General features: G+C 36.2%; 1 long non-coding RNA gene across 1 annotated transcript in view; it reads right to left on the bottom strand.

Annotated features, from left to right (window-relative positions):
• The window catches only part of LOC145720881 (uncharacterized), a 6472-nt gene extending 4887 nt beyond the window's left edge, over positions 1-1585 (bottom strand). Inside the window, exon 1 of the long non-coding RNA XR_014144131.1 lies at positions 1135-1585. This is a non-coding gene — a long non-coding RNA (uncharacterized LOC145720881). The remainder of the gene's footprint in view (positions 1-1134) is intronic.
• Between the last annotated feature and the right edge of the window lie 8711 nt (positions 1586-10296).

Genomic DNA, 10296 nt, shown 5'->3' with positions numbered 1-10296 from the left:
ATCTATTTTTGAATACATTATTCACAGTTACTACAATTTGATACCTTCAAGATCTGAATCTCTCATGGGTCTGCTTCTATTTTCTTTTTTTCCCCCTTGTTGTTCAGACATTTGGTCTTGTCTTTCTGATGCACCTGTAACTTTTGTGTGAATCTTAGACATTGTGTATAAAACATTGTAGAGATGTTTTGAGACTCTTAATGATGTTATTTTCCTTCAGAGGATATATACTTTTGCTTCTAGCAAGCAATCAGTCTAGGGGCAATTTATCTCAATCCAATCTAAACTGAATTCATTGAACACCGAGATTTATTCTTTTTGAGGGGTGGTCTATTTCTACTTCATATTTACACTTAAAGTGTAGCCTTTTAGAGGTCCTAACTGAAAGCCTAGGGTGTTATCAGAGCTATTCCTCTTTGTTGGAATCTGACCTCAATTTCTGTAAGGCTGCCAACAGCTCTGCTCAGTTTCCCAGCCTCACAGAATTTATGAAGCTCAGTTTCCCAGCTTCACCATTTATGAATCAACACATGTCTGTGTAAGAGTGAAGCTGAATGCTGTGCTCACCTCTCTGTGGCAAAGATCTTTGTCCTCAAGTCCTTGCTGCCTTGGTAGCTCACTGAACCTTCCAATTGATGTTTTTCTTTCAAATAGTTTATCTAGATTTTCTAGGTGTTCTTGGAATGAGGATTGGTCTGTACAAGTTGGTCTGCCACAGCTGAAGGTTCAATGATGTTCATTTCAAAGATGAATTTTCCAGATAATTCTCATGTGGTCAGTCTGTATTGAGCTTGGCAATAAAAGGTTAGTCTGTATAGTACCTGGCTTATGATGTTCATATCATGTTAAAAATATAAATAATAACAACAACAATAACAGTTTGAAGTTAGGTACTCAAGGTAGCATGAGGATGGTTTGTCATGACCCAGTGATCTGTCTAACCCCGGCCCCAGGCCCAAGGCAATACTGCAAGGAAAGTGAAGTCAAAATCTTACTCCCTCCTTTTCTTTTCCTCAAGAAATTTGTAATCTTTCCATCAAAGTGGAATCCCTATTTGATTTATCCCTGCCACCACAGCACTTATCATAGTATCTTGCATAAGGGTTGTGCATGTGTTGAATGACTGAGTCTTACCTCTTCCTTGCTTCTGTCACTTAGTAGCTTGAGGAAAATGCCATTATCCAGTGCCACAATAGCAGTCTGAGGGTGGACTTGTGTTCTTGCCACTATGAGACACTGGGAAAATCACTTCCTCTCTCTAGGTCTGTTTCCTTATCTACAAAATGAGAGGTTTGGACCAGATGATTTTAAAGAGTTCTTCCAGCTTAAATTGTAAATATTTATAAATGTAACCATCCTAGCAGCATTTCTATTTTAAATATAATAAATACTGAATTTCTAAGTGATAGGACTGTGTGGAATGAATTAGGAATAGGGACTCCTGTCTTCCCCCTAGGAAATTGCCCTTACCATCATCTGGATGGTATACCTTCTATCTGAAAGGACAAACAGTTATTGGGTGCTTGCAGTGTGTCAGGCATTGTGCTAGACTAGTGATTCTCAGCCTTCTCTGTCTACTAGAAACTCCTCTGGAAATGTGTATACTGCCTAGACCTCATCCCCAGAGATTTTTTTTATGACCTAGGTAAAGCTGGAAATCAATATTTTTCAAAAGCTCCCACATTCTAATTCTAATGTATAAATGAGGTGTAGAGCCACTGTCCTTGGCACAGTTATGCTTACTGAATCTTCAGCCAGATGAGGTATTACCAACTCTATATTACAAGTAAGGAAATTGAGGTCCATCAATGGGAAGCACCACAGGTCTTCTGATTCCAAGTTCAGAGCAGTTTCCTCATTCAGCAAATAGTAACTAAATATCTTGCAAGTTCAAGATGCTAAGTTAGACACTTGGAGGGATGCAAAGATGACAAGGATATGGTCCCTGCTCTACAGGTGGAAAGAAACCTGGGTGAAGTGCCTATTAACTGTCAAGTGCTCTTAGGACTTTGAGTCCTAAGAATTACCCTCTAGTGGGGGATATTGTTAACTAAATTCTAATATGGGAAAATGGAGATTCAGAGAAATTCAGCAATTTAGCAACTTGCCCAGTTCCAACCAGAAGTAGTAACTGATAGAACCTAGATTTGAATCCAGGTCCATCTGTCTCCAAAGGCTGCTTCAACAAGCTGCACTTTAGTAGAGTAGGTGAGAAATATACATTAATGGCTATATTATAAAACAGTATGCTATTAAGTGTAATACAGAGCACAGCCTGGATTAGGAAAGGCTTCCTGAGGGACATAGCAGTGCTTTAGTATCTGACTTCTGAGGGATTTCTCCTCTGCCTTCTCCAGTCGGATGTATTTTCCAAGGTATTTTTTTTTTAAAGATTTTATTTATTTATTTGACAGAGAGACACACAGCAAGAGAGGGAACACAAGCAGGGGCAGAGAGAGAGGGAGAAGCAGGCTTCCCACTGAGCAGGGAGTCCAATGTGGGGCTCGATCCCAGGACCCCGGGATCATGACCTGAGCCGAAGGCAGACGCTTAACGACTGAGCCACCCAGGCGCCCTCTTCCAAGATATTTTGAAGCGTGTTATAAATGTAATCATGTCAGTTGTTTCCTATAGAATTGGTCAGACAGATAACCCTTTAATATCCAATCAGCAAATGGAAAAACATCTTCCCCAGCAAACCACAGGGTGATCTTGGCATCAGAAGGCAAGATGGCTTCACCCTAGTCAGGGGATAATCTTCTGCTTTATAGCCCTGGGACAAGGCTAGATCCAGCCAGAATGAATACTATTATTGGCAGTAGTATCCATCTCCTCATCAGGAGCACTGCAGCTATCATTGAGAGACATGCCGTTTGGCCTTGGAGGCCCAGGGTCCTGCCATTACCTTCTTTAGCCTGCATAACTAGGATCCTTCATGTTCTGGAGCAAGATGAGTCTTTGCTGAGAGAGCATGCCATGGATGTTTCTTGTCTAGCAGAGCCTAGGGAATTATTTACAAACTCAGTCATTTTATATATATATTGTGTATGATCATACTACAGTATAGTGGTTAAGAGCAGAGGCTTTAGAATCAGACAGATCTGGGTTTGAATACTGATCTTGCTGCTTACCGGCAAGATATTTTTACTCTCTGGGTTTCAGTTTTCTAATTTCAAAGTATGAATAATAATATGTATTCCTAGTGTTGCTGGAGGGAATAAATAATATACTTAAGGTACCTAGGTCAGTGCATACATAGCACATAGTAGATATTTAATCAATATCAATGGTAAGAAAGTCTACTCTTTTCTAAGTTTAGCTTTGGTTCTGGGCAATCATTTCATCGTGTTTGCCTCAGTTTTCCTTCTAATTAGAGGGGGAAAGAGACCCATTCATCTCCTAAATTTTGCTTAATTAACATTAGGAAATGCACATGAAGACTTTGAATGAAATGGTCTAAGTATTGACATAACATATTCCCAGATGTGTTCAGACAATAATTGGCTCATCAGACTAGAAAAGATTTCTAGACTATCAAGTTCATTCCTCTGTCTACAAACATTACCTGATTATATTTTAAACCATTCCAGATCGACATGGATCTTTCCTATTTTAAAAGATTTATACAGATTTAGTTTAACAACTAAGCAAGCTCTTCCTTAGAGTTAATCTAAATCCTTTGTGCTAGAGCTCAGATTCATTTCTTTTCATACCTTTGCTAGATGGGTAAATTCCTCCAGGATGGGTTAATTGCTCCTGCTCACTATGGTATCCCCAGCACTTGACACATAATAGGCTTTCGGTATTTGTTGAATGAATGAATGAATGAATGAATGAATCAAAGAGAACCCCAAAGTTCTGAAACTGAGCTATAGAACACTAGAGTTTGCTGAAAACATAGATGTTGGCTAGCCCATCCTTATGCCAAATCAGGCTCATCTTCTCCAGCTTCCTGATAGGGAGTCTTACTGATCCTATTTGAATACGTTAGCAACAGGTAACTCACTTCTTTGAGACAGCCTGTGTCATTATTGAACAACTTTGGTTACTAAAATGAATTTTATTTAGGTAGAGCTAAAAGATTGATTAAAAAATTTTTTTATTGCAGGGTTTTATGTGTCAGGCCTGAGAACAGCATGTGTGGTTTCCACTCACATGCATGTGGCTCCAATCTAACAAGGGGGCCAGTTTAGCTAATTATGAAGGAGAAAAATGAAATGGTCTTGGCGAACACATAGCACTGCCTATCATACAAGTCAGGAAGGTAATTTTTATTTTTTCCCCCCTAGAAGCAATATATAGACGTATTTTAAATTCACTTTGTACTTTAGGATTAGACTGAAAAACAGATATCCCATCTCTAAGTTGCATTTTCCAGGGGCAACTAGGCATTTCTTCTGGTATTTATCTCACTGTTTCATAATAGAAGATAAGCATAGAGCTTTCTTTCTTTTTTTTTTTTAAAGACTTTATTTATCTATTTGACAGAGAGCATGAGAAAGCACAAGCAGGGGGGAGCAGCAGAGAGAGAGGGAGAAGCAGGCTCCCTCCTGAGCAGGGAGCCCAATGCAGGACTCGATCCCAGGACCCCGGGATCATGACCTGAGCAGAAGGCAGACACTTAACTGACTGAGCCACCCAGGTGTCCCGGCATATAGCTTTCTTAATGTCATCCCTTTTCACACACAATTTCCCCCTTTCCTCACAATTTTGATTGTGTGTATTACATTTTTCCAGACAACATCTTTAGGAGATTCCCAGACACCAGGAGACTGGCATGTTCAAATAAGTCTTTTCCTATCTAATGCTCAATCAACTTGGAAATGCAATTCTAGGTTAAATCATTTCCCTTCAGAATTTTGAGGACATTGGTCCTTTGTCCCCTGACCTCTAATTTTGTTTTTGAGAAGTTCAACAATATTCCAGTTTCTGAACTTTAAAAAAGTATCTTGCATTTTTTTCTTTTTTTCTCTTTCTTCCAGGGCAATCCTGGGATTTTGTCTTTATCACCACCATTCTTAAACTGCACAGTGATGTGCTTGATGTAAGTCCATTCATTGCACAGATTTTTGGTGGGTCCTTTCAATCTGGAACTTTATGTCCTTCAATTTTGGGAACTTTTCTGGTATTATTTCTTTGGTGATTTCTTCCTCCATGTTTTTTCTTTCCAAAATTTAATTTATCAGGAGTTGGACATCCTGAATTTATCTTCCAATTTTGTCTTCTATTTTTATGTCTGTTTCCTTGTTCTACTTTCTGAGAGATTTCTTCAATTATATCTTTAAATATTTCTATTGAATTACTTTGTTCCTGCTTTTATATTTTAATTTCTAAGAACTCTTTTTCTTCCTCTTCCTCCTTCTTTTTTGAGTCCCTGCTTTCAAATCATTTGGTTACATAGGTAGGAATGGACTGGCTCAATCATAAGGTAATTTTTAAAAATCTTTTAAATGTTTTAAAAAATTTTTTATTCAATTTACTTAAACTAAAAAAAGTTCACTTTCTCCCACCACCCACCCCTGCCTCTGGCAACTACCAACCTGTTCTATATATCTATGAGCTTGTGTTTGCTTGTTTTTTTATTTCCAGATCCCACATGTAAGAGAGGTCATAGCAATTTTTCTTTCTCTCTCTGACTTATTTCACTTAGCAAAATGTCCTCAAGTTCCAACCATAATGTTGTAAATGGCAAGATTTCATTCTTTTTTATGGCTGAATAACATTCCATTGCAATCTGCAATCTGAACATACTGGTCCAATTTTCAATGTTTATCAATTCAATTCTATTCAGGAAATTATAGTCAAACTGCTGAAAATCAAAAATAAAGAGAAAATCTGGAAATAAACCTGTATTTGTATGGTCACTTAATCTATAACAAAAGAGGCAAGAATATATAATGGGGAAAAGGCAGTTTTTTCAATAAATGGCATTGGGAAAAGTGGAGGGCTACATGCAAAAAAATGAAACTGGGCCACTTTTTACACCATACACAAAAATAAACTCAAAATGGATTAAAGACCTAAATTTGAGACCTGAAACCATAAATCTCTTAAAATAAAACATAGGCAGTAATAGACATTGGTTTTAGCAACACATTTATGGGCATGCCTCCTCAGGCAAGGGGAAAAAAAGCAAAAATAAACTATTGGCACCACACCAAATAAAAAGCTTTTGCATAGCAAAGGAAACCATCAACAAAATGAAAAGGTAACCTACTGAATGGGAAAAGATGTTTGTAAATCATATATCCAATAAGGGGTTAATATCCAAAAAATATAAAGAACTTATACAACTCAACACCAAAAAGACAAACAATCTGATTTAAAAATGGGTAAAACTGACCTGAATAGACATTCTATCAAAGAAGACATACAGATGGCCAACAGACACATGAAAAGATTCTCAATGTCACTAATCATCAGGAAAATGCAATGAGCTATCACCTAACACCAGTCAGAATGGCTAGTATCAAAAAGACAAGTAATAACAAATGTTGGCAAGGATGTGAAGAAAAGGGAACCCTATGCACGGTTGGTTGAGAATGCAAATTGATGCAACCACTCTGGAAAGCAGTATGGAGGTTCCTCAAAAAACTGAAAATAGAAATACCATAGGATCCAGTAATTCCCCTGGGTATTTACCCAAAGCAAATGAAAACACAAATTCAAAAAGCTATATGCATCCCTATGTTTATTGCAGCATTATTTGCACTAACCAAAATATGGAAGCAGCGCACGTGTCCATCAGTAGATGAATGGATAAAGAAGATATGGTATAGTGGGATACACACACACACACGAATATTATGCATCCATAAAAAAGGATGAGATCTTGCCGTTTGTGACAACATGGATGGATCTAGAGGGTATTATACTAAGTGAAATAAGTCAGACAGAGCAACACAAATACCATATGATTTCACTTATATGTGGAATCTAAAAAAACAACAAATGGACAAACAAAAAATAGACTTTTAAATACAGGTGGTTGCCAGAGGGGTGGTGGATGGGGGCATGGGCAAAATAGGTGAAGGGGATTAAGAGGTACAAATTTCCTGTTATAAAGTAAATAAGTCATGGAGATGAAAGGTACAGCATAGGAAATCAATAATATAATTGTGTTGTATGGTGACAGATGTTGACTACACTTATTTTAGTGAGCATTGAGTAATGTATAGAATTGTTGGATCACTTTGTTGTACACCTGAAGCTAATGTAATATTATATGTCAACTATATTTTAATAACCAATTAAAAAGTAAAGAAAAAAAGGGAAAAACTTAAAAGTAGCTGGAGCTGGGAGGGGGGCACAACATACTGGGATACACAAATAACCTATTAGAGCTGACTTCTTACAGGAAATAATGAAGGCTAGAAGAAATAGAATGATATATTTCATAGGTGGAAAGAAAAACAAGCCCCATCAACCCAGAATTCAATATGTTGTGACAATATCCTTAAAATATGAGGTAGAATAGAGCATTTTCAGATACATAAAAGCTAAGAGACTTTGTTGCCAGCAGAACTACATTACAAGAAATGCTAAAGAGTAGTTATGAGGCTGAAGGAAAATGATACCAGATGAAAATTCAGATCTACAGGAAAGAAAGCAGAACATAAATATGTAGGTAAGTATAGAACGCTACCTTATTTTTTCCTCTTAATTTCTTTAAAGGTAAGTGACTGCTTAAGACAAAACTAGCAAGAATATCTTGCAGGGTATATGATATAGTAGAAATATAATATATGGCAATCATAGCACAAAGGATGGAGGATTAGATGGAAGTATAGTGTTGCAAGAGTCTCACATTCCATGTAAAGTGGCACAATATTAATTATCAGTAGATTATGACAAAACCTAAGGTAATGTCTAGAGCAACCACTAAGAAAAAAAATCTCCAGAGATACAGCTTAAAAGCCAATAGAGGAAATAAAATGGAATAGCAAAAATGTTCAATTAATCAAAAAACCCTAAAAGGCAGGAAAGGAGAAATAGAGGGGGAAAAATCCAGATGGGACAAGTAGAAAAGAAATAGCAAGGTGGTAGACATACCCAATGATCTCAATAATTACACTAAATAAATATGGATTTTCAGATGGGATAAAAAAAATCAAGACTCAAGTATATGATATCCAGAGGAGACACAGCTTAAATACAAAGAACACATATATAGGTTCACAGTCAAAGATGGAAAAAGATATACAATTAAACAGTAGATGGAATCAACTTGGTATGGCTATATTAGTATCAGTAGACTTAAAGTCAAGGAATATTTCAAAATATAAAGAAGGACATTTAACAATGATAAAAGGGTCAATTCATCAGGAAGACATAACAATTCTAAATATAAATGCATCTAATAACAGAAGCAAAACGTGACAGAACTAAAGGGAAAAATAGACAAATATCCAATTATAGTGGGAGATTTTAATAACTTTCTCTAAGTAATTTATAGAACAAGTAAATTAAAAAGTTAGTAAGGATAAAAAGTTTTGAACTACACAATCAACAACTTGACTTAGCCGACATTTATAGAACACTCTGTAACAGCAGAATAAACATTTGAATGCTCAGGGAACATTCCCCAAGTTGGACCATATGCTGGGCCATAAAATAACTCACAAATGCTTTCAAAAGATTAATATCTTACAGAACATGTTCTTTGACTACAGTAAAATTAAATTAGAAATCAATAACAATAAGGTATCTAGAAAAATCCCCCAAAACTTGGAAATATAACAACACTTGCATAAATAGCCCATGTCTCAAAGAAGAAATCATAAGAAAAATTGGAAAATGAAACAAAATGTTAGTATACTTCTAAAGAAATACTTGAAGGGAAATTTAAATATATATATATATTTTTTTTTAGAAAAGAAGAAATGTTTAAAATCAATGATCTACATTTCACCTTAAGAAGCCAGAAAAAGAAGAACAAATTAAAAACAAAGAAAATAGAAGGCAGGAAATAATAAAGAGCTGCAGCTGATTAAGTAAAAGACAAACAATAGAGAAATTCATAATGTCAAAATTGATCCTTTGAAAAGATTGATAAAATCCATAATCTCCCAATGAGACTGATCAAGAAAAAAAATTCAAAATCAGGAATTAAAGATAGAAATTATTATAGATGCTACAGATATAAAAAGGACAAAATAAAGAATTATGAACAATTTTATGCCAATAAATATGAAAGTTTCAATAAAAGTAGACAAATTAACTGAAAAAACATAATTTAAAATTGACTCAAGGGGCGCCTGGGTGGCTCAGTCATTAAGCATCTGCCTTCGGCTTAGGTCATGATCCCAGGGTCCTGGGATTGAGCCCCGCATCGGGCTCCCTGCTCTGCGGGAAGCCTGCTTCTCCCTCTCCCACTCCCTTTGCTTGTGTTCCTGCTCTTGCTGTGTCTCTTTCTGTCAAATAAATAAAATCTTTAAAAAAAATGGACTCAACAAAAATAAAAATTGGGGCACCTGGGTTGCTCAATCCGTTAAGCGTCTGCCTTCCCCTTGGGTCATTGATCCCAGGGTCCTGGGATCGAGCCCCACCTTGGGCTCCTTGCTCAGTGGGGAATCTGCTTCTCCCTCTCCTCCTCACCTCTGCTAGTGCTCTCTCTCGCTCTCTCTCTCTCTCTCTCAAATAAAAAAATAAAATCTTAGAAAAAAAGACAAAGAAAAACTGAATAAAAATGGAGAAAATTCACAAGCTTTCTCACAAAGAAAACTGCCATTCCAGATGGTTTTATTAGTGAATTTTTTTAATCATCTGAGGAGGCAAAGTCCTATTTCTCTGTAACCTCATTTTGAAAACAGAGGAGAAAACACCAAATCATTTTATGAAGTCAACATTACACAAACCAGGAAAAAAAAAAAAGATTCTAACCCTCCCCCCAAAAAAACCTCTATAAGGAAAGAAAATGGAAGACCATTACCTTTCAAGATCATAGATTTAAAAAGTCCTCAACAAAACATTGACATACTGAACCCAGCAATGCATAAAAAGAATAATTAAAAAACAAAACTAATTTAAGAAGGATTTTATATTAAGATCAGTAGAGTTAATCCCCCCAAATTTAAGGATGGTTTAAAACTTCAAAATCACTCAGTATAATTCACCACATTCAAAGAATGAAGAAGAAAAGCCAAAAGAGCAACTCAATAAATGCAGGAAAAAATTTGAAAACATTCAACACTGATTCATGATTAAAATGCTCACCAGAGAAGGGATGGAGCCTCCTCAATCTGATAATGAACAGTCTATGAAAAATTCTATAGCTAACATCATACTTAATAGTAA

This window comes from Leptonychotes weddellii, chromosome 4 (genome assembly GCF_054177405.1).
Source record: "Leptonychotes weddellii isolate Sample4059 chromosome 4, ASM5417740v2, whole genome shotgun sequence".
NCBI classification, from domain to species: Eukaryota; Metazoa; Chordata; class Mammalia; order Carnivora; family Phocidae; genus Leptonychotes; species Leptonychotes weddellii.
The sequence above is the reverse complement of the archived record's forward strand: the minus strand, read 5'-3'. Positions and strand labels throughout refer to the sequence as shown.